The sequence below is a fragment of the Myotis daubentonii genome, chromosome 4, assembly GCF_963259705.1.
Source record: "Myotis daubentonii chromosome 4, mMyoDau2.1, whole genome shotgun sequence".
In the NCBI taxonomy this organism is placed as follows: Eukaryota; Metazoa; Chordata; class Mammalia; order Chiroptera; family Vespertilionidae; genus Myotis; species Myotis daubentonii.
The window spans coordinates 7,700,385-7,725,128 of NC_081843.1; positions in this window are offsets into that span (position 1 = coordinate 7,700,385).

Consider the following 24,744-nt stretch of genomic DNA (forward strand, 5'->3'; position numbering starts at 1 on the left):
TCACTTATTCTTACGTCAGGTGGATATTTTAGGAGGTGACAGCTTCCGGGAGGGGCCTGGGCCCGCAGGGGAGGGAGACACACTCTGCATTGCATCGCCCCATAGTGGTTGCTGATGGCATCGCATGTATACGTGCTATTTGTTTCCTATTTATTTATTTATTAGAGTTGGGGTACAGTATACAATAAGAGAACAGAGCTGGCGGCGGTGTGCCCTTACTTGTGAGTTTTCCTTCTGGAGGCTGCTTCATTCCTTTTTAGAAAAGGTACCCCAGTCCAGCCAGTGACGCCCCACAGAGCGGTCTTCTCCAAGGGGTCACCCGTCTGCCCGGCTGGCCGGTCACCTGCGGAGACTGGGACTCTTTCCGTGGCTGCTGCCGGAGGAGGCTCTCAGCTGCGGCTGGTGCCAGGGAGCTGGGGGAGAGGGCAGAGCCCGCTCTGTGCCGCCCTCCCCGCCTCACTTTGCTGACCCTCCCTCTTCTCCCCACTGAATGCACGTGACGAATCTGTCCTTTCCACGCGGGGAGCTGTCCACGCACAAACAGTGGGGACAACGCTACCTCAGAGGACTGTGTCCCTCCGCAGCCCCCAAAGGGCAGGGTGACGTACTCCGGCCCCACACTGAGGGCCAGGCAGAGTGGGGTGGGTGAGTGGGACCACGTGTGAGACCAGGAAGGACTGTAGAGGCTCATAGAGGACATGCAGCCGAAGGGGAAAGGATTCGGGGAGAGGGAAGCTAAGGCACGCCAGCGCCCTGGAGGAGACGCCTCTAAGAGCAGCCGGACCCGGCGCAGCTGGCACAGGGGAACAGGAAAGGCAGCAGGGGTGCGACTGGCAAACCCTCTAAGGGATGGAGACTTTATTCTGAAAACGTTTGATTCCTAGAAGGTTTCTAAAATAAGAGAATATGATCTAGTTTTATTTGACAAAGATAACTGGCAGGAGTGTAGGATATAGTTACTAAAACAAATCCTCTTTCGAGCTCAAGATGATAAATCCCGAGGAAGGTGGTGGCAGGGTGAGGGCAGGTGTGAAAGGGTTTTGTGAAGTAAAATCAAATAGCTCAGCAAGGATCAGATGAAGGAGAAGGGGGGATGTCCACAATGGCTAAGTGAAAGGGGACTTGGATCCAGGGGCTAAACACACAGCGAGAAGAGAGAGCCCACAGCTGGAAGAGAGAGGACACAGCGGGAAGAGAGAGCACAGAGTGGGAAGAGAGCCCACAGCTGGAAGAGAGAGGACACAGCTGGATGGTAGAGCACACAGCTGGAAGAGAGAGCACACAGCTGGATGGTAGAGCACACAGCTGGATGGTAGAGCACACAGCTGGATGGTAGAGCACACAGCTGAAGGAGAGAACACACATCTGGAAGAGAGAGCACACAGCTGGAAGAATGGCTTTTGACCTTGAAGTTTTAAATCTTTGTATTTTACTCACAATACTGGTTGTTTGTGTGAATGTCCTCTGATTTCATGAGTTTACTTGACAAAACATTTATCAAGTCCTCACACTGGGACCTTGGACAAGAAATTGTAAGACGTGAAGGTCAAGGCAGTCTTTGGAACTGAGTATTTTACATCTTGCTCCTGCTCCTTCTCCTCCGACAGAACCAGCCAAGTATTCCCTCTCTTCTAAAGAACAATTAAGGTCTCCATAGCAATCAACCAGAAATAACACCATTGTCCGTGGAAGGTTCGTTTCCAGCCTTCTCTGTCAGGACTCTCCCTGTGTACCAGCCAGCATGTCTCTGCCTCCATGGCAGTGGCTTGGGGTTACCCAGGAAAGCCTGCAGGGAGACAACGGGGTTATGAGCAGGTCATTCCTCGAAGAGGGTAAGACTAGCAAGCTCACAGCTGCTGAGCGGGGAGTTGCTTCCACCCGAGCCACATGGGGAATCGGGGAGAGAGAGAGGGGGGCTGGCTGCCCACAGGCAGCCTGGCTTCTCTCTCAGCTGCGGGTCCTGCTCGGTGGCTTCTGGACGAGGCATCACCGTGGCCCTGCTGGGATGTGGGGTGTGGGATGTGGGTGCGCTGTCCTGGGGAGGGCAGTTCCTCCTGGTGACAGTTTCCTGGAACCTGCTGGCTCGGAGGCTGCTTTCTTTGCCTCCAGCAGGCTCCAACAAGCTGGGGGGGGGGGGGGGGCGGGCAGGGAGTCCTTCTGCAGCTTCTTTGCACCTCTCTTCCTGTTCGGGTGCCAGCAGGCCTCATCCTTCTAGGAGTTCAAGCTGTGGGTTCTCCCAAGGTGAACGGGTATAGCGGGTCTAAGCCTCAGAACAGGACCAGGCGTGATGCGATCTGCTGTGTGCCCCTCGCTGGGCTCTTTCCTCTCTCGTCAGCCTTTCCACAGCCCGCCGGCACCTTTCCCAGGGGCTTCCCTCCTGCCTTCCCGCCTGCGTGGGCTGCCCCAGGAAATGGCGTGCTTTCAGACAGTGGGTCTATATGAAGAGAGGCCAGGGCACTCATGTCGGGCTCAGCTTCTTGTCTGAGTTCTGCTCAGCGTTTTGCTTGGGGCGGTGGGCGCACAATGCAGGGAGCAGATGATGTTTTGTTGAGTCGTACACTTGAATCCTGTTTGGTTTTGTGGACCAATGTCACCCCAATCCTATATAATAAAGAACTAATATGCCAATTAGACCGAACAGCAGAACAACTGTCTGGACGGCCTTCTAAACCAGCGGTTCTCAACCTGTGGGTCGCCACCCCTTTGGCGGTCGAACGATCCTTTCACAGGGATCGCCTAAGACCATCCTGCACATCAGATATTTACATGACGATCCATAACAGTAACAACATCACAGGTATGAAGCAGCAACGAAAATAATTTTATGGTTGGGTCACAACATGAGGAACTGTATTTAAAGGGCCAGAAGGTTGAGAACCACTGTTCTAAACAAAGCCAGGGCTGTGAGGGCCGGCCGATGGAGCTGTGGCTGCGAGGACTGAGCCACTTGCATGAATTTTGTGCATTGGGCCTCTAGTAAGTTTCATAAAGAAAGAAAGAAATCACACATCCTTCCAAATCACATTATTGTTATCACTGATCTAGATGTCAATGTAGAAATATTTGCGTAGGACGCAGCTTTGACATAACAGTGGTTAATAGACAGGGCTAGATCTCTTATTGAATATGTTAAAGACTCACATGTATCACCATATTAAGATGTATGCTAATATTTAAGGCAAAGAAAACACTTGTTGACCCTCTGTGCTCTGCCAGGCCCTGCCCTAAGCACGGGGCCTGTAACGGGGCAGACGCCCTGGCCCGTGGAGCCCGGCCCGGCCCTTCCAGCTGCCCCAGGTGCTAGGCTCACCCGTGCCTCACACCTGTCCCGTCTGGGTCTCTCATCTTGGCTCTTCAGCCTGTCCCTCTGCCGGCAGACTTCTTAAGAGCATCACAGTCTCATTGTCCTCCGTCCTTTCCTCACTCCTGCCTCTTAACCTCAGGCAACCTGCTGCCCAGCTGTATTGGTTCTGCCTCCTGATTTCCCTGGTGCACCCCCCCCGCCACACCCTCCCCCCAGTCACCCCCCCCCCCCCCGTCACCCCCAGCCTCAGTTCATGCTCAGCATCCCGCGCCCAGGCAGCTCCTTCCCTGCTGTCAGAGCTTCTTGTTTCCTTCCTCCCCAAAGAATTGGGATGCTTTTCTGTGACATCACCATCCATGCCCGCCCCCCCCCCCCCACATTGGAATAAACCCCCCGATTGTGGTCTCTCAGCTGCACGACCTGTTTCTGGCCTGCCTTTCAGAACGAGTTTGCTTTCCTGGGAGAAGGAAGAAGAGGAGGCAGGAGGGGCGTTGACAGTGTGCTGGGCACTGAGCTGAAGGCTAGATCACCGGCCGCTTGCTTACCCTCCCCAGGGGCAGAGGCTTACGCTCCCTTTAAAATAAGAGGGACATTCTGAGAGTTTAGATGACGTATCCAGGGCGAGTGAAATAGTAACAATAACAGTGACCCTGTACTGCAGCCGTTCTCAACCTGTGGGTCGCGACCCCTTTGGGGGGTCAAACGACCCTTTCACAGGGGTCACCTAAGACCATCGGAAAACACATATTGAATATATAATTACATATTGTGTTTGTGATTCATCACTGTGCTTTAATTATGTCCAATTTGTAACAAGGAAAACACATCCTGCATATCAGATATTTACATGACGATTCATAACAGCAGCAAAATTACAGTGATGAAGTAGCAACAAAAATAATCTTATGGTTGGGGGTCACCACAACATGAGGAACTGTACGAAAGGGCCGTGGCATCAGGAAGGCGGAGAACCGCTGCTCTACTGAGAAGTGGATCGCGTCTGGCACCGCCAAGTGCTTTACCAACATCATCTCCACAGGCCGGCGCTCTCAGGGTCCATCTCACAGATGAAGAAACCGGCCACAGACCGGGGAGTGACACCAAGTTCAAGGCCACCCAGCCCTGTGTGGTGCAGCCAAACAAACTTTCAACCTATCCAAAAAAAAAAAAAAGCCATTTAAATAGATGCTGGTCTTCTCGCTACAGGAGCGCAAAGGGCGTTCCACTGCTGGACATGAAGGACAGCCTCTTGCAATCCCTCCCCCTCTCCTTTCGCCCAGGATTTCACACATTGTCAACATGGCCTTTCCCGTGGTTCCCGGTTCCCGTGCCTCCCCCCCATCTCCCTCCACCCCAGCCTCTTTTCTCCTGGGAGCAGCTCTGTGCCTTTTCTAATGAAAATCCATCAAGCCTCTGGGCTTTATCCGACTCTCCTCTCTGTGCCAAATGCCCCAAACCAATGGCTCACAGGCTGGATGCAGCCATCAGGCGTGTTTTATGTTTGGCCAAGACAATTTTAAAACAATTCTAGACAACAGTGACAAATGGGTGGCTCTCACACCGACTTCCAAATGCGGAAATGCCTTTGCCTTGCTTCTGGGAGATCTAGTGAGTGGACCTGCAGCCCAGGCAGCCAGTCACGCACCCTCCCTCCGCCTGGCCCCTCCACCCTCCTCGTCGTCTCCCCACCCCAGGGCTTGGTGCCATCCGCTCTGGGCTCCAGGTCGCCTTAAAGATGGCAAATAAAAGCTAGAGAGATGACACTGCCTAGGACCCCATTTTCACTCTGAGGCAAATGGTAATCCTCATGGAAAAAAGATCAGGGTCTTTGACAAAGACCCTCACTGGCTTCTCCTTTACGTATTCCTGTGGGCACTGGAGTTTATGCCTGAGCAGGTCTTCAGAGCATCCACTCCCCTTCCCCAGCCCAGGTCAGCACCCCCCCATTCCCCAGCCCAGGTCAGCACCCCCCCATTCCCCAGCCCAGGTCAGCACCCCCTCCCCTTCCCCAGCTCAGGTCAGCACCCCCTCCCCTTCCCCAGCCCAGGTCAGCACCCCCTCCCCTTCCCCAGCTCAGGTCAGCACCCCCCCCTTCCCCAGCTCAGGTCAGCACCCCCCTCCCCTTCCCCAGCCCAGGTCAGCACCCCCCCATTCCCCAGCTCAGGTCAGCACCCCCCCATTCCCCAGCCCAGGTCAGCACCCCCTCCCCTTCCCCAGCTCAGGTCAGCACCCCCTCCCCTTCCCCAGCCCAGGTCAGCACCCCCTCCCCTTCCCCAGCCCAGGTCAGCACCCCCTCCCCTTCCCCAGCCCAGGTCAGCACCCCCTCCCCTTCCCCAGCCCAGGTCAGCACCCCCCCCTTCCCCAGCCCAGGTCAGCACCCCCTCCCCTTCCCCAGCTCAGGTCAGCACCCCCCCCCTTCCCCAGCCCAGGTCAGCACCCCCCTCCCCTTCCCCAGCCCAGGTCAGCACCCCCCCCCTTCCCCAGCCCAGGTCAGCACCCCCTCCCCTTCCCCAGCCCAGGTCAGCACCCCCCCCTTCCCCAGCCCAGGTCAGCACCCCCTCCCCTTCCCCAGCCCAGGTCAGCACCCCCCCCCTTCCCCAGCCCAGGTCAGCGGCAGAGGCCCGTTGAGCAGGCAGAGGGGAACCTGGTCAGCAGGAGGACGGCAGGGAGAGAAGGAAGCTGTGATCACAGGTTCGTGTTTCCTGCCACTGTAGTTGCAGCTTTCGACCCCACGTAGTAAAACCCTAAGCAACAAACAAGCAAACAGCTCCTTCCTAACAGAAACCGCAGGCTGTTCGGGGTTGTAGTCGGTGTTGAGTTTACGTGAACCGGCCCCTTGGGCAGCCACCGGCCAGGCTTCCCGAGGCAAAGGGCGTCCCAAGGAGCTCGTACCCTTTACTACCAAGCTTCCGTGCGAACAGAAACTTAATCAGATTTTCCGCGGAGATTTCAGGAGGCCCCATCACAGGGCTTAACTACAACTGCGATCTATTGCTTTTAGTGCATTTTCAATTTGACTTTACGGCCCCCCAAGTTGTGTTCAAGTTAAAAGTTAAAAATCGGTACCGGGAGAGAGCAAAGGCTTTGGGCTGCAACTTCAGTTTGAATTCCACTGTTGCTCACTCTGAGCTTTTGCACTGCGAGCGAGTGGCTTCACTAATGTGTGGCTCTGTTTCCCACGCTCTAAAGCAAGCATGTCAAACTCGAGGCCCACGGGCGCATGCGGCCCACAACGAGTATTTTTGGAGCCCAGCCAATGTAACGGTATGTAAGAAACGTTTCAATAAAAATTTTGTAACTTAATTTTCACAATATCCTGCTATACACAATTATTAATAACGAACTACAACGTTCACTAATGACTGATGACTATACCGTGTTGCATGCATTTCCCTCACGCGCCTTACGTGCAGGCTCACCATTTCTCCCCACTAACACCAGCAGCAAATATTTTAGCAGCCGATGGCCACGTCATTAGTCTTGGACTGACTTGTTTGGTGCGTGCAACAGGAAATATTTAGCTTTTGGAGAACAAAAATAATAGGTTTATTTGCGTGATGCTGATTAATTTGTGCTGTTATTCAGTGTCTGGTAAGTTAATGTTCAAGAAAAAAAATGTTAATTTTTATTAGAATTTTCTATTATTTTATGTTAACAATGACTCATTTGTTTCAGCCCTTTGTATTCAGCATGTCTCTGTGAAATAAACCTACGTTTCTATGAAAATTGAAGCTTTTGTTTTTTGTTGTGGCCACATACACTTAAACTTTGTTTATTTGGCCTGTGCGAGTCTTGGAGTTTGACAGGCTTGCTCTCAAGGAAGTGTTGCTACTGCAAGACGGCTGACCCGGATGGTGCGGAGCCTGGTATATAGCAGGACGCCCGAGACGCGTGAGGCTGAATGGGACAGTAACGCCACTCAAACCAGCTTCGCTTACTGACTTGCCTAACTGGGAAGGTCGAGACTTATCGTGGCTGGGGGTGGCTGAGTCCAGGGCACGAGCACTGTCATCGGGACTCACCCCCTCTCCTAGTGGGTTCTGTCTTCTTCCGGGCTTGACTTCCCTCTTCACTGTGCCCAGCAGGCTAGCTGGCTGATTTCTGGAGGCAGCAGAGCAGAGCTCTGAAAGATCGTGGGCTGAGGTGTGGGCAGTGTGGGTGGCAGCCTCCTTGGGCAGGTGAAGCCAGTGTGGGCATCACAGTTCACGGGGTCAGGGGTGCCCTAGAAGGGGTGGCACTCAGGGCCAACATAAGAACACAAGACACTGCATCCTCGGCAAAGCCACACAGAATAGCAAGGCCAAGCTTATGGTCTCCAGATGGCAAATAAGGAAACGGAGGCTCTGCATTAGCTTCCCGTTGCTGCTGCAACAAATCACCATGAACGGAGTGGCTTTAAGCCACAGGCTTTGTTACCCTGCAGGGTTAGAGGCTGGAAGACCAGAGTGAATGTCACTGGGCTAAAGTCCAGGCGTCCACAGGGCTGCCCCCTCCTGGAGGCCCTGGGGGGACCGTTTCCAGCCTGGAGAGGTGCCTGCATTCCTCAGCTAGGGGCCCCTCCATTGTCAAAACCAGCACCCCGCCCCTGCCGCCTCCTCCTTCCCTTTGTAAGGTCCCTGTGACTGCACTGGGTCCGCCCGGATAGTCCAGGAAAACCTCCCCTCTCAGATCCCAAATCTAATCCCACCTGCAGGTCCCTTTGCCATGGCAGGTGGCACTCACAGGCCTCGGGCATTAGGTCAGGGCCCTCTCTGCAGAGGCTTCTAAAGGTGGAAGCCCACGGCCACGCCTTAAGTTAGTAGCTGAGTCCCAGCTGGGACCAAGGTAAATGGCTCTAAATGAAGACGGCGGGCCAGGGTCCTGTCAGCCTCAGTCAGGCGCGGGGAGCCTGAAGTCTGTGGCGCCAGGGTTGGCGGAGACACGGTGACAGTGCCTAGCACAGCTGACATGAGCACACAGTCAGCGATGTTGGCACTCCCGTTACTCAGCTGTGAACAATCAGGTGCCTGGACGGCTGGCCGAGGGAATGCTGGGGAAGAGCCAGCGTTCTGGGGGGACAAGACCTTCGGGGTCTGAGTCACCCTGCACCCGTAAAGAGCGTGAACTTGTCTGAGGGCCAGTTCCTCACTCGTAAGTGAAGGCAGTAGGTCCGCCCCTCACAGCAGGAGCAGCAGGCATCTGCCTGGGGCTTGCACCCTCAATGAATACCACTCTCTCCCAGAGCTCTCCCTGCCCCTCCGCCCTTTCTTCTCTCCCTCTTCCTGCCTTTCTGTCTCCTCTTTTCCCTCCTCCTTCCCATTGGCCTCCGTCCTCCCTCCTTTCTTGCCCGGACGTGAGACCTCTGTTTTAGAGCGATTGATCAGTTTCTGGTTTCTGGTCTGTCCCCCTCCTCTGTGTCACAGCGCCACTGCCTTGCACTCATCAGCTCCTCAGCGGGCAATCTAAATGCTAATGATCCTGCCACCTGCCCTCACCCACTCCTGGTGCCACTGAGCCCCGGAATGACCGACAGAGGCAGACAGGACGCCTCTCCCACCCCCGCTCACCCGGACCTGGGCTCGAATCCTAACCCTCTGCAGGTGCAGAAGGGGGGCCTTAACCAGGAGCCCCGAGCGCCTCCTCCCCAGCAGGCCCCTATCTACGGAGCTGGACGATGCCCACCCCGATCACCTCATTCCCTTTCATGCACTGGCAGTTCTCAGTCTGATACTGAAAGTGCAATATGCTAGCCAGTAATGATGTCTTATTGGAGTGTAAAGATTTTCCCATTTCACCGCTTTATCCTGAATTTAAAGTATTTCAAAATTCACTTAGATCGGAGAGGACCAGCAGCCGAAAATAAACTGGTACCTTCTAAGGTGTTATCTCTGAAATGGGAGATGGGAAGGGTTGCGGGCGGGGCAGGATCCATCACCGAGCGTTTCCATCACTTGGACCAGGTGGCCTCTTCTCCTCTGTGTCCTGGTCCTGCATCCTGTCCTGGTCCTGCATCCCAATCCTGCATCCTGTCCCGGTCCTGCATCCCAATCCTGCATCCTGTCCTGGTCCTGCATCCCAATCCTGCATCCTGTCCCGGTCCTGCATCCCAATCCTGCATCCTGTCCTGGTCCTGCATCCCAATCCTGCATCCTGTCCTGGTCCTGCATCCCAATCCTGCATCCTGTCCTGGTCCTGCATCTGGTCCTGCATCCCAATCCTGCATCCTGTCCTGGTCCTGCATCCCGGTCCTGCATCCTGCATCCTGGTCTCCCTCAGGGAACACTTGCCTTTGCTGTTCCTTCTGCTTAGCACGCTGTTCCCCACATCACTGCCTGGCTGCCCCGCATCCCCCTTAGTCAGGACTCCACCGAGCGCCACCTCCTCGGAGAGGCCCGCCCTCAGTATCCTAGCCAGTTCCCTCCCACGTTTTGCTTCTGTCCCCCCTGATGGCGGGAGAGGTTGGGTGGCCCACCGGTCGGCTTTCCCGCTGTGCGCGGATAAATAAGACAGATCCTCTCTTCCCAGGGCGCTTACATTTTGAAGTGGGGAGGCAAATGACAAACACATAAACATCTAAATACAGTAATTTCTGTTCTCGTGCAAAGCTTTGAAAAAGCAGTCATGTACAGTATTGGTCCCGGAAAATTGTGGACTACCCATATGGCCTAAAATCCATTTCCAAATCCCTGCTTGAGTGTGGAGCCGGAAGGTTTGTCTGGGCTGCTTTTCAAACTGGGGTGGCTGGGTAGCACCCTCCTGCCTTCCCAGAGGGCCTGACACCGCTCTCTCCTGAGGGCCCTGAGCTGAGGCCAGCTCCATCAGATGTTCACACTCAGTGTTCCTGGAGGTGGGAGGAGGGGATGATGGCCTGTCAAGTCTCTCTCCCTGGGTTCAGGCACGAAACACTCCTGAATTAGCCACCAAAAGGCGGTCTGCCTCAGCGGAGGAGAAAGGCAGGAAAGAGAAGAAGGTGTTCGCAGGGAAATAATGCGGTCCCAGAGCCCAGCACCCAGGAAGCTGGCTGGCACCCGGGCAGCCGGGACTCCCCCCAAGCACAGCCTCCTGCCCTGTGAGACGTGTTGCCCATGCTCTGCCTTCTGCCCGTGTCTGTGCGCTGCTTCCTCGGAGCCTGTGTAATTATACACACAGTTGTATGCTGGGACCTGGGGAAGGTGACGCAGGAGTGCGGGTGTGCACAGAGAAAGAGGCGGGTGAGCACAGGGAAAGAGGCTCCGCTTGGTAAGAGTCTGCTCATTCCATGTCTCGCATGGAGGAGGGATCCCTCTACCCAGGAAGAAGTTTGACAAGCCCTGGCAGAGAGCTCCTCCCCGGGGGACTCCTGGCTCTCCCCGGAATGTGAGCCTGCTGTGGGCGGACGCCCATGTGCCCTTTAAGTCTGTGTCCACGCTCTATCCCCTGGTGCGGTGGCATTTGGAGGTGGGGCTTCGGGAGATAACTGGGTTCAGGGTGGGGCCCTCAGGACAGGATCAGCGCCCTAGAGAGGAGCGCCTGCCCTCTGCTCCCTGTCTGGCGGTAACACGTGAGGAGGGCTCCCCAGAACCGCCCTGCAGGTGCCTTATGGAAGGCCTCCGCCCTCCAGAACTGTGGACAATAAATGTCCTTTGTGTCCAAGCCCCTCAGTCCGTGGGGCCTGGCGGTAGCAGCGGAGCCGAGACTCGGGGTCACGTCAGATGTCCTCCTGGGCAGCACCCCGTGTGCATGAGCTGCAGTCCAGGCCTCTCCAAAGGGGCCTTTAGTTCGAAGAAATGTTTGGCATTCACAACCACACAAGATGTCAAAGGGAAGAGAATTGTTTTTCCTTGTGTTACTGAAGAAACTAGAAAATTCTTGAAAAGCAGAAAAGAGAAAGAGACCCATGATATTACCATCCATGCGGAGCCAGTATTTCCGCGTTAATGCCTTTCTTTAGGGCCTCTTTATGCACAGTTTCTTTTACGTAATTATATCCATTCTCTATGTGCAATTATTATCTTGGTGTTTTAGTGACTATTCTATCATAAGCATTTCCACATGGCACAGTCTTTGTGAGCACTGCGTTTTATGGCTCCATAATGTGAGGATTACGGCATGGATTATTTAACCAAACATTTAAGTTTAAAAACATTTATCTCATTACTTATTCTGTTGTGATGATAATCCTTTTGCAAACTCACCCCTCCCGCAGCCCAGCCCACCACCAGGATTTCTCGCTTCATTAAGCTATACCCTCCGATATGTAATTACTGGATCAAAGGCATTCAGTAGACATTTACCAATTACCGTGTAAAAATGCTGGGCCCGTTTACACTCAGACCCACAGAGTAAGGGAACACCCAGGTGGCCGCACTGGCGCTGTGCCCATTATCATTTTAAAGACCAGTAACTGGGGAGGCAGAGAGGCTTCTGTTTCTGTCTGCCGGCTTTGGTTAGCAGTGATAGTGAAACGTTTTCCGTGTTTGTTAAACAGTAGCATTTCCTCTTTGGGGAAATGTCTGTGCGTGTCTGTTCTCCAGTCGTCTCCTGGTGGTTTGTTTTTCTTAAAGATTGATATTAATTCAAATGTTTAAACACACCGTAGCGAGGCTTACATTTGCTTCACATGCAGTTCCCTGTTTGTTGTTTCCCTTTTAAGTCTGATTACACTTTTTCTGTACAGAAGATTTAAACATTTTGTAATCACATCTGCCCATCTTTTTCTTTGTGAATTTTTAAATCGTTTCTACATCTAAACACTCCTTTTCTCTCCCGAAGCTTGATAAATATTCATTCCTGTTGTCTTATAGTTGGTTTATGCTTTGATTAAAAAGATAACTCTTTGCTCTAACTGGGAATTATTTCAGTCCATAACATTGAAGAGACTTTTCACATGGCTAACCCTGTATCCCAGCAAAACTCATTCATAATCTTCTTTTTCCTTCTTTATTATATATTGAAAAGTCACATTTACTGGGACAGAATCTAAGCTGTCTGTCGTGTGGAAGTTTAAGGAGAGACGGGGTCGAATTTAAGAAGGGACAGCTGGAATGGAGCGCCTTCATCTTCCTCCTGCCTCGGGGTAGGAAGCCAGTTCAAAGATGAGCAGGGGTGACAGGGATATCGCCCCAAAGACACAGCATGCCAGTCCCGTGGGCCTCGAGTCCTCCCACACTGATCTCTAACTCTTTTAAATCTCTCACATATCAGTTTTATTGAGGTACAGTTGCCATACACAACTATAAAATATGTAAATGAACACCGCCGTGATCCGGTATATACACTGAGAAAGGATCCCCTCCGTCCAGCTAGCCAGCTCACCCGTCACCATACACACTGATTTTGGTGAGAACATTTAAGTTCCACTCTCCCAGCAAATTTCAGTTCTACAGCAGTGTCATCCTCTGTAGTCACCAAGTTTCACATTAGACCCTCAGAGCTTACCTTAGATCAAAGTTTGTATCCTTTTACCAGCCTCCCCCTTCTGCTCCCCCTGCCCCGCCCCACCCCGCCAGCTCCTACCATCACTTTCTTACTCTCTGTTTCTATGAGCTTGACTTTTTTTTTTTAGATTCCACACCATGAATTATTTGTCTTTCCCTACCTGGCTTATTTCACGTAGTTTAATGTCCTAAAGGTTCATCCAAGATGTAGCAAATGGTAGGAGTCCCTTCTTTCTCATGTGCGCTCTGTGCTGCTGAGTCGCTTCAATTCCTGGCCGCCCATGAATGAGTGATGTCCAGCGTGTCCTGTCCACTCCTGTGGCATCTTTTACGGAGTCAATTCATCTCACCTTGGTCTCCCTCTTTCCTGCTGCCTTCTATCCCCCAACATTATGGTCTTCCCCATCGAACCCCGCCTTCTGGCTGTGCCCGAAGTCGGAGAGGTTAAATTTTGTCATCATTGCCTTCAGGCTTAACTTGCTTCAGAACCTACTTGCTCATCTTCCTGGGGTCCAGGGTCTGGACAGAGCTGTCCACCACCATATGGCAAGTGAATCCATCTCCCCCTACCAGCCTTCCTCACGGCCCAGCTTTCACATCTGTGCACAGTCATGGGGACCATGAGGGTGTGGGTAACGCCAGCCTCTTCTCCGGTGACACACCCTTGCTCGTGCTGAGCTCGCACTTCTCCCATGGCTGCCCTCTGCACCTCAGCCTTCTCTCCGTTTCTTGGGGCTTCGGTCTCCACTTGAACTGATGACGGAACCCCGGTCAGCAGAATCTTTAACAATTTCGTTGTCTTCACTGTGTGGGTTAGAGCTGTGTGTCTCTCTGTGGCCATGGCCTGTGTCTTGATGTTCAAGTGCAGCCCTGCCTCGGCACTTCCTTCTCTCACTTCCATCAGAAGTTGCCTCAAATCATTGCTACTTCCTGCTGGTAAGACGGTGTCACCTGCAGATCTTGTTATTGATATTTCTTCCACCAAATTCACTTCTCCTTCCTCCGCGTCTAGCCGAGGTTTTCAAACGATATGTTCTGCGTATAGATGAAGCAACTCGGGAGATAAAGTGCACCCTTGTCTGACACCTTTGCCTGTTAGACACCATTTTGCCTCCGTATTCTGTCCGGACAGTGGCTTCCTGCCCGCAGTCCAGGTTTCCCGTCAGGACAGTCCAGCGCTGAGGCACACCCATTCCTTTCAGAGCAAATCGTAGCTTCTCATCATCAACACAGTCGAAGGCTTTACTGCATCTGTAAGTAAACTAACCTTCCTCTGAAATTCTCTGGAGCATGCTGGTTCCCAACAGGTGCTCACAATTAGATCTGAGTGCCTCTTCCTCCTCTGAATCCAGCTTGAACTTCCGGCATTTCTTGCTCCATATGAGGTAGAAGCTCCAAGTCCCTCTGAGCATCACGTTCCTTGCGTGGGGAAGGAGAGCAATGGTCCTATAGCAATGGTCCTCTGTGGCGCCCCCTTTCTTGAAGACTGGGATGTATAGTGACACGTCCAGTCTGTAGGCCATCATATTGTTTTCCCCACTTGCTGACATAGTCTTGCTAGGATTTTGACAGATCCAGGCTCTGTGGCTTGAAATAATTCTGCCATTGTCTTGCTCCTCTCCTCCTGGTGATTTATTTATTCCCAATAATTTCAGGGCAGTGTCCATGTTCCTTTCTAGAATTAGATAGGAACCTTCCTATGGAACCTTCTTCAAAGGCGTCTGGCATCCTTGTCTCTTCCACACAGATTTTCATTATACTTGCCCATCTTTCCTCTCTTTTTTCTGGGTCAGTCATTTGGCATTCCTAGTCTAGGTCTAATTTCCCTTTCATTTCTTGAATCTTCTGGTAGTGACCTCGTTTTTCCATTTTTTGTGGTTCACTCCTGTCTCCGTAGGTGAAGCACCGTCAGAGTTCTCTGCATCTCTATGGGATAGTCACTGGAAAGCTGAAGGCTTCTAACCCAGCTTTTGTCACCTTTTACTGCTGCCTCTCTGCTGTCTAACACTTTTCAGTGTTTCTTCTGTTATCCATCTTGATTTGTCTTTCCTTTGTACTTCTGGCATTATCTTTTCACTTCTTTTTTCAAATATTTATCCTTACTAGAGGCCCGGTGCACAAAATTCGTGCACTCGGCGGGGGGAGAGGGGGTGTCCCTCAGCCCAGCCTGCACCCTCTTGCAGTCCAGGAGCCCTCAGAGGATGTCTGACTGATGGCTTAGGCACGCTCCCTGTGGGGAATGGGCCTAAGCTGGCAGTCGGACATCCTTAGTGCTGCTGTGGAGGCGGGAGAGGCTCCCGCCACTGCCGCTGTGCTCACCAGCTGTGAGCCTGAATTCTGGCTGAGTGGCACTCCCCCTGTGGGAGTGCACTTACCACCAGGGGGCAGCTCCTGCATTGAGTGTCTGCCCCCTGGTGGTCAGTGCACCTCATAGCAACCGGTCGCTCTGCCTTTTGGTCAATTTGCATATTAGCCTTTTATTATATAAGACTAGAGGCCTGGTGCACAAAAATTTGTGCACTGGGGGCAGGGATCCCTCAGCTTGGCCTGTGCCCAGTCACAGTCCAGGACCCCTTATGGGATGTCCACTTGTGGATCCCCACTCCCCGGGGGATCAAGCCTAACCTTGCAGTCAGACATCTTTCTGGCAGCCAGGGAGCCCTCGGGGGATGTCCAAATAAAGGAGACAGGGAACGAGTACACTATGTCATCTTCTACTCTTTATTTTTCAACCACTGCATTAATGCTTATGGATGAAACATGGACATCAATTCTGGTTTGCGGTGTAGGGGTGATCAGCAGATACCCTCACACAGGCTGCATTCTAGAAGCAGTGCGAGAGTGTGTTCTGTGGCTCTTTCACACATGCTCTGCCTGCCACCGCTTCTTGAGAGGGAATGGCCACACCCACTGGGAAGCTGTATGTGAGGCATTTTGCTAATAAACAACCGAACGACAGGTAACTGCCCAGCAGTTCTCCCCACATGGGATCAGAGAAACTGGAGGCCTGCAAGCGGTGGGCAGAATCTTTGCTTGTAGACCCGCCAAGTAGGTCAGCTTGTTTGAAAACAAAGACATTTCCCCCTTTTCTCCCCAGGGGTTAAAAAAGAGAGAGAAGAAGTGTCTGAGCATTTATACAAGGAGGTTCAAGATTAATTACAAATACTTTATGGGCTTAATGGACAGTTGAAAAATTCTTAATTGTAAACCACAGTCTCTTGACTTTTTAATTTGATGCCATGAATCCGTGCTTAGCCACTGCCCATCATTGGCCCGCGTGATGTCGGGCATGGAGTGGGCCCGGAGTGGTTTTTAGCGATGCACTGTGACAGAGTCCGAGACACAAGACACCGCCATTAGCTTTAAGGAGAACATAATTAGGGTAGAAGACAGTTATGTGAGCAGCGATGCTCACGCAATCATGGCCGATGTTTATTGAGCACCGACTGTATTTCAGGCGCCATGCTAACCACATGCTCATGCCTCCTGCAGTTCTCCTGTAAGCGCTGCAGTGGGCACGAGCGCTTCTGCTGAGGGAGGACACAGGTGCCGGAGAGGCCCACAGAGCTCTGGCCGCGCTGCGATCCGAACCCAGGCCTCTGTGGTCCCAGTGGCCCTGCCTGAACGCCATGTGTGCGCCTCTCCCACGGTCCCTGCTGCCTCCAGGTGTGAATGATGTATCTAGAGACAGGACAGGGTGGGCGCCAGGCCCTGGAGAACATTCACCAGGGAAGTGTTAACTCGCAGCTTGAGGTTTCCAGAGCGGGTGAGCTGCCATCGGTTGAGATGAAACGGGTGGGAAACTGCACATCACATCACAACACATCATTTTGCAACTAGTGTGGCTTTGGCCTGATGCCTCATCCTGGTAACAGCGAGGTCATCCACTGCACTGGCCCCTCTGTCTCCGGGTGACAGGAGAGCTTGGCCTCCATCCAGCTCCACTTCCCTGATCAGTGCCTGAGGCTGTCCCCAACCATAGACCCCTTTCTATCTGGAATATGGAGGGCCCTCTCTTTTGGTCCACCGCATCTCCGTTTCTATGGCTACGTCATGCTGGGCAGTGCTGTCCTCAGGCTGAGCCGCCACCTGTGTTACTGACACGCCCATACTGGGAAACAGACGCAGTCGGCTTCCTCTCAGAGTCCGCAACCAGCCCTCCCCTGCGATCCCACCGTGTGGACGCCAGTTCAGCGGCTCCAGAGAGCCCCAGTGCTGGCCCTTCACCCGCTTCTGCCGAGCAGATCACCCTCCTGGTCCGTGAGGTCCGAAAGGTTGGCGACCGCTGGACACAGCCAGGGCCTGCTGGCTGCGGAGGGCAGGTGGACAGAGCGGACACCAGGCCGGAGGACGCACCTGCTGGCGCGACACCGTCGTGTGTGACAGCTGAGCGTGGGCGAGGGCTGCACTGGCTTTCCCCCCAGGGGCTGCGTCGCTGAGGACCTGGCCTTCGGGCTGCTGTGAAGGTGTATGGATCAAGGAAGGAAGCTGGGACACCCTTTATTTAGGGCTTCATTTTATAACTGTTTAGCCCGAGGTATATGGGCCTTCATTTTCACTCTCACCCTAGGCTGTACAACTCTACCCTCATCTTTCAAAAACGGAATCCAATCTGGCCAATTCTTACTTTCTGCCAGGGAAGGGAGCTCCGTGCTGTGGGGGGATCGGTTTCTGGTGATTAAGCCACCACCTGTGATAGTGCTGGCAGCCGAGCTGCCTGCCCCCGCAGCGAGAAGACGCAGGGACACCCGTCGCTTCGCTGCATTCGGTTGGTTAAGGGTAGGTCGCTAATCCAGCCTATATCTGGGGGCAGGGGGGTCACACAGGCGGGACACCAGGAGGGGGCGATCCTCGCAGGCTACCGACCACAGATATGCTTACCAAACAGGCCATTTAGCACGTACGCCAAACATTAGGGAGGGGAACCGCCGTGGACGCGAGACTCCGTATAACCATCTACGCCATGTTCAGCGTTGGGCACCTTGCCTCTTTGTTCAGGGTGCAGTGTGGCACAGTGGGGCTTGGCACATGGTTGGTTCAGGTCCCAACTCTGCCCATTACAAGTTGTGTGGTCTGAGCAGGTTGCTCCTCTCTCCTGAGCCTGGGTGTCTTGCATGTAAAATGGGCACAAGAGTTCCATCGCCCTCCAGCGCCTGGAAGAGGGCTAAGTGTGCCCTGCGCACAGGAGCAAGCACAGTGCCCGCACAGAGTAGGGCTTCTTCAATGCCACGTTCTGTCAGTGCTGACATAGGCGAGGGCATGAGACTGTATAAGTTAACTAAAGTCAAACGCAGTTAGTCAGAGTCTGCTGTGTGCTGCCCCACACGGAACTCTGCCGACCGGAGACGCCAGTGCAACTGTGGGAGCCTCCGGACAAAGAGAATCCCCACAAAACTGATTACGAGCTGCTCACCGCCCTTGTCCCTTAGCCATGCCGCACAGGGAAACAGGCCGCACACGGACCTGGCAAAGGTCAAAGCTCATCCCAGCGCTCTCCCACTCTCTCCTCCCCGCACCAGCAACTGTCCACCCAAACTACAGGCACATAGAAGCTCAGCCCCTAGAGGAGGTTGGGGTCTCCCTTCCTTCCCCCATGGGGAGTCGCCCTGTCTGTGGAGTGCGCCTCCTGCTGGCCCCCTTGCCTCGCCTGGAAGGAGTGATGGCGGCTCTGGCTATGTGGCAGTCCCCCGCCCCCCTCCCCCCCCCTCCCCCCCCAGCCCGCCGGCTTGGCTTCATTAATAAACTCTTCCACTTCCAACTCTGTGCTGACTGGCCTTTGAATTCTTCCTTTTAAGAAGCCAAGAGCCCCACCCCCACCCCATTCCCCTGGCTCAGGGCTGAGCCCCCAGCCTTGCCATCCGCACCCCCCCCTCAGCTACCCCACCCCCAGCCTCAGTGGCAGGAAGGCCTCCTCGCCCACAGGCATGAGACACATGCCCTCACTGGGGGAGACACTTCGCCCCATTCATATATTTTAATTCATTTAATCCTCACAGCCCACCCTAGGAGGTAAGTATCTATTATCCCCAATTTACAAATAGCAGGACTCACACAACCCTAGGGCGGCTGAGGGTCTAAATGACATCAGACAGCAATTCAGCACGAGGCCGGCTGCACGCCCAGGCCCCCAGCTCTGCACCCGCTGCCATCACCCTGCCCACCCGCCGAGCCTGGGTTCAGTGCTCCAGGCTCCAGCTGCACTCAACTCCCGGTTACATACAAGGGCGAGTGGTCTGGACCTGGAAGCACTCCTGGCCAACTGGAGGGTTTCCTCCCCCAGGACTCTCTGGGCGCCGGGACAGCAGAAATTATCTCACTGGCTACTATTCCTCACTCTCCGGCACTGCAGACTGAAAAGGCCTCGGGTGAGGGCTCCACTCAGCCCTCTGGGGCCACAGGTGAGACTGGGTGGGTGGGTCCCAGTCAGCCTGGCCGGGGCTCAGCACCTGCAGCCCAGCCAGCACTGGCGTCTGGGGCTGATTCCTGGGCGGGAGAGGCGGGGTGAGCCCAGCCCTGTGGGCTGTTGAGGAATTACCTCCCTAATGCTTCCCCTGAGAAGTGCTATTGCACTGCGGCCTCCCGGGGCGGCCCCTTCCATGTCCATTCATCCTATTCTCCGGTCCCTCAATTTAATGAGGTCTTTCCTTTGCTTTGAAGAGCGCTTTGACCCCGTGGAGTCCAGCTGTTAGCTGGAATTCAACACTGAAGGGAGCAGGGAGAGGCTGGAGGGAAGGGAGCAGGGGGTCAGCCCCGCACACTGAGGAGGCGCTTCTGTGGCTCCAAGGCGGCCAGCCCCTCCTCTGCCTTTCCTGAGATTCCACATTCAGTGTCTGCCTCCCAGACGTCCCACCTGCGGGTGAGCCCGCTCCCCCCCCCCCGCCCCCCCCCACCTCCCCACTCCAGAGCAGACTTTCTAGGGGAATAGAATTTATTAATAGCCTCGACCCTGGACGAATGGGGATCAGAAAAAATTCACATTCTCAGAAAACGGAGCCAACACAATGGCTGGGCCTCTGGCTGCCCGTCCGCCCTGCTGCTCCCAGGCTGTTGCTGGCACGTAGACGCCCACCACTGACTCTGTGCCAGGGGACCCTTGGGTGCCACATCGCGCCACAGGCAGCACTTCTGGGATATGGTGCTCCACGCACTGCTTACTCCCCTGACACCGGCTTCCAGCTGCCAGCCAGGCACAGTCTAGACTCGGCTTTGGCCCAAGCTCAACCCCCACCTACCTGTCTGGGGCCCACAGACACACTCAGATCCTCCTAAGCTGGGTCACAAGGGAGGAGAAGGAAACTGAGGCATGACCACTGTGACGGCATGACCACTGCGACCACACTCCACTGTCCATCACGTGAGGACAGACGCAGGCTTGGGCTAGCCACCTGCTCAGGCTCAGAGTCAGGCAGTGGAGCTACTGGAGAGTGGCTCCTCGGTCGCATCACCTGCCTGCATCTGAGGCTGAACATGGCCCTCACTCTGGCTGCACATTGGAATCACCAAGGGAGATTTTGAGATTTCAGATGCCTCATCTGGCACCCAGGAATTATGACTTAGTTGGTCTGGGGTAAGGCCTGGGCACTAGCACTTTTGAAAAACTCCCCAGGTGATTCTAATGGGAAAGTGCCGACAGTAAAGAGAGCTACTGGCGCACACAGAATAGGATTTAGAGCAATGGTTCTCAACCTGTGGGTCGCGACCCCTTTGGGAGTCAAACGACCCTTTCACAGGGGTCGCCTAAGACCATTGGAAAACACATATATAATTACATATTGTTTTTGTGATGACTCACTATGCTTTAATTATGTCCAGTTTGTAACAATGAAAATACATCCTGCATATCAGATATTTACATGACGATTCATAACAGTAGTAAAATTACAGTTATGAAGCAGCAACGAAAATAATTTTATGGTTGGGGGTCACCACAACATGAGGAACTGTATTAAAGGCTCGCAGCATTAGGAAGGTTGAGAACCACTGATTTAGAGCTTGATGGAGGTGTAGTAGGCAGTTAGACAGACATGAGCAGAGTAGGAAAGACCAGGTCGCCGGGGCAAAAAGCCCCAGGAGCCTAGCAATGGGCAAATCTGGGCGGGGACCTCGCCCCCCGGGTGACCTTTCCTCCCCTAGCGTATTGCTAGTCATGGGGTTTAGACCCCCCATCTTCCATATCCCTGGTCATGGGGTTCGGATCCTCCCCTGACCTTCCCTCCCTTGGCCTGTCACTAGTCATGGCATTTAGACCCCTTAGAGGAGGAGCAGGGGGCAGGGGAATAGCCTCACAGACTCCCGTACACGCTCTTTCTTGCAGCACCACTCCCTTGAGCATTAAGCTCTCAGGACAATGAAGTTGGGACTTGCATCAAATTATCTTAGGAAGGAAGCCTCGGGTCTGTTGACCACAGAGACAGAGTTTTGGTCAAACTAGAGATGACATCTAGGCTTCGGCTGTGTTTCAGCTCCAGGCCCAGAAAAGCAGCCAGGCCAGGCAAGGCATCAAGGACCGCTTCAACGACTGATGACTCATTGCTCTGGCGCCAACCGATCAGTGGAGAACAGCTCCCCAAGGGGACACACCTGGAAAGCTGATGCATAATCCATTGAGATCCTCCTGTGGGACCTCCCCTGGGTCCCAGCCTTCAGAACGCTGACAAAGGCCCTCAAGACAAAGGGCTCAGGGGGCACCGTCTCTCTTGAGTGTGCTGGCACCTCCCCCCCTCCTTCCTGCAGGCCCGTTCTCTTTGCCTTTCGTTCTTCTGAGCTCTGAGAGCCCTTCTTCAGCCTCTGTAACTTGCTTCCCGAGTCCACACAGCGCAGCTGGCTCCCTGCTTTCATGGCTCCTTCTTCTATCTCTGTGACTTTCTAAGTAAACCTTTGCTTGTATTTGAGTCTTGGCTCTGAATTCTTTCTTAGACAAAACTCCAGGACCAAAGTTTCATATCCTGGTGCTGTTTCACGGCAGCAGAGGCAGCTGGGTTGAGGGCTCCAGCTCTGGCGTGGAACTGGAACACGAGGCAGGAGAAGAGAACACGCCTAATCATAGAGACTCAGCCCTAAGCAAGTCAGGTGATTTCTTACAGACTCACCATTTGCGGTCTATTCCAGATCTCTCTCCCCCAGCAACTGGTAAAGCTGAGGTTCCTAGTGGACCCCCGGTGAGTTCTGGTTAAGGGGCCAGGCTGAACCGAGTTTAGGAGTTGAGGACAAAAAAGGAACCACATGCTAGATGTGACAGGCTCAGGGAGGCCTGCATGGTGGCTTATGAACTCAGATCTAAGTAACCACAAAGGATGGTCTGAAATTAAAACTAAAAGCAAGTCATGGTGTTAGTCATGTCCTAGGCCAGTATCTTCCCTGACAAAGATCCATCTGTACCCTACCTGGGCCTGTCTATTGTCTTTTTGCATCCACGATAACATACCTTTGGAATGTCTGAGTAATCCCCTTTCCCAGACCCCTCAGGGCACCATCTCTCACCAGAGCTGAGACACAGAGCCTTTCACTGTTATCGTGTTGCCTCCATACCAGCTCTATGTGTATAAACGTTGACTGTGAGCTATCCTGTGCCCACCAAGGAAAAGAAGTATGTGTCTCTCTGTTTTACTTTTTATCCAATCCCAGAGATTTGCTGCTTTGCTTTCTCCTGCCTCCCTAATCTACCTCCAATGAACTTCACGTATCCCCCTTACGTCTTCCTTGGATTATAAGGTAAGTGGTAAAACTGCCATTTTCTGGAGTATTTTCTCAATCTATTGAGATTTTGCTTCCCAGCAATTGTCCTAAGTTTGGTTCAAATAAACTCATTAAATTCTCCACAGTTTTGCCGAAACCGGTTTGGCTCGGTGGATAGAGCGTCAGCCTGCGGACTGGGAGGTCCCGGGTTCGATTCCGGTCAAGGGCATGTACCTGGGTTGCGGGCACATCCCTGGTGGGGGATGTGCAAGAGGCAGCTGATCGATGTTTCTCTCTCGTCGATGTTTCTAACTCTCTCTATCTCTCTCCCTTCCTCTCTGTGAAAAATCAATAAAATATATTTTAAAAAAAATAAAAAATAAAAAAAATTCTCCACAGTTTTGAACGTTTCTTGCATCAACAGAGTGAAGGGTCCTACTGACCACACCCGGAGGAGTCAGGGGCTTACATTTTGGCACCACCACTGTTCCCGGTAAAACTACATTTGGACTATTATTCTATGACATAAAACCCTCCTCCAGGGGTCCTTTTAAAAGTTACAGTAAGAGGAGGCTATAGACCTGGGATGCGGAGAAGATAAAATGAGCCATTCAAGAGCCTTCCTTTCTGAGCCGCGTCAATTCTCTTTATAGAGTTAACCTGGAAAGAAAACCATCTGAAAACAAACCCTGTGGTTGATGTGATGAGCAGAGAGGGTACTGAGCCTGGAACGTGGTGGAGGAGGTGAGCAACGCTAATGGCATGACAATGATCCATGGAGTTGAGCACCTATTGGGTCTGCTACCAACTGGATCCAAGGGAGAGCTCTTCCAGGACACCCAGTGGCTGTCGGTCCCCTGAGAAAGCTGTGTGAGGCTGCTGAAGCCTTTGGCCGGTTTCGATGAACAGAGGTCACCTAACATAGCTCAGCCTCATTTCCATACAAGCAGCCCGTACCCTGCCCCAGGCAACCTCCCAGCCAGGGCCTTTGTTCCCCCAGGACCTGCAGTGCCCTGGAGCCAGTGAGGATGGGAGGGGGCTGCAGGAGGCTTCTGAAACTGAGTTTTGAGTAGGGAATAAATAAACCAACCACCTCATCCTACGCTTTCTCATTGCTAACATGTTGCGCCTCACTGTGCTGCTGTTGCTAGGACAGTATAAAGAATCGTATATTCATTCATGTAAAATATTTATCAAGTGTCTACTTTGGGTAGCAGACTTTTTTAGGTCCTGAGATGGAGCAGTGAGCATAACAGACGAGCTTCTGTCTTTGTATTGAATATATTCCGGTGGGAGACAGGAAATAAGCAGCTATACCAATAAATAAATAAAATATCAGTGAGCTTAAAAGTTATGAGGAAAGCAGCACAGGGTAACCCGAGCTTCAAGAAGAACCCAGCACAAGCAACAATAGAAAAATAGACAAATTGGACTTTATCAAAATCTAAAACTTTTGTGTTGCCATGGAAGTGATGCAGTGGAAAAGATAAATAACCCAATTGTTTTCTTTAAGGGCCAAGGATCTGAATAGATATTTTCCCAAAGAAAATATACAAATGATCAATAAGCACATGAAAAGTTGTTCAACATCATTAGCCATCAGTCAAATGCAAGTCAAAACTACCATATGATACCACTTCACACATGCTAAGATGGCTGTAATAAAAAAGACAGATGATGACAAGGATGCTGCTGATGAGAATGTAAAACGATGCGGTGACAGTGGAAACAGCCTGACAGTTCCCCAAAACTTAAACACGGAGTTACCGTATGACCCAGCAGATCCATTCGATGTATATAATTAAGAGAAATGAAAACAGACGTCCACACAAAAGCGCGGATGTGAATGTTCACAGCAGCATCATTCATAGCCGTCTAAAGTGGAAACAAACCAGGTGTTCACCAACTGGTGACTGGATCAATCAAAGTGGTACATCCACACCAAGGAGTATTATGTGGCAAGAAAAAGGAACAAAGTGCTGACTCATGCTGTACAATGTGGATGATCCTTGAAAACCCCATGCGGGGTGAAAGAAGCCGGATGCCAAAAGGCGCACATTGCACAATTGCATGTACTTAGAATGTTCAGGAGAGTCCAGTCTCCTGAGACAGAAAGCAGATTAGTGGTCGCCAGGGGATAGCCGGTGGAGGGGGAGGGGAGTGACTGCTAATGGGTACAGGGTTTTTTTGGGGGGGTGATAAACATGTTCTAAAATTGATTGTGGTGAGAGTAGCACAACTTTGTGAATCTACTAAAAATCATCGAGTATACCAAAAATGGGTGAAATGTGTGGTATGTGAATAGATATTTTATTAAAAAAAGGAAGAGGAGGAGAGGATGAGGAAGGGAGGGAAAGTACTGGCCTCTGC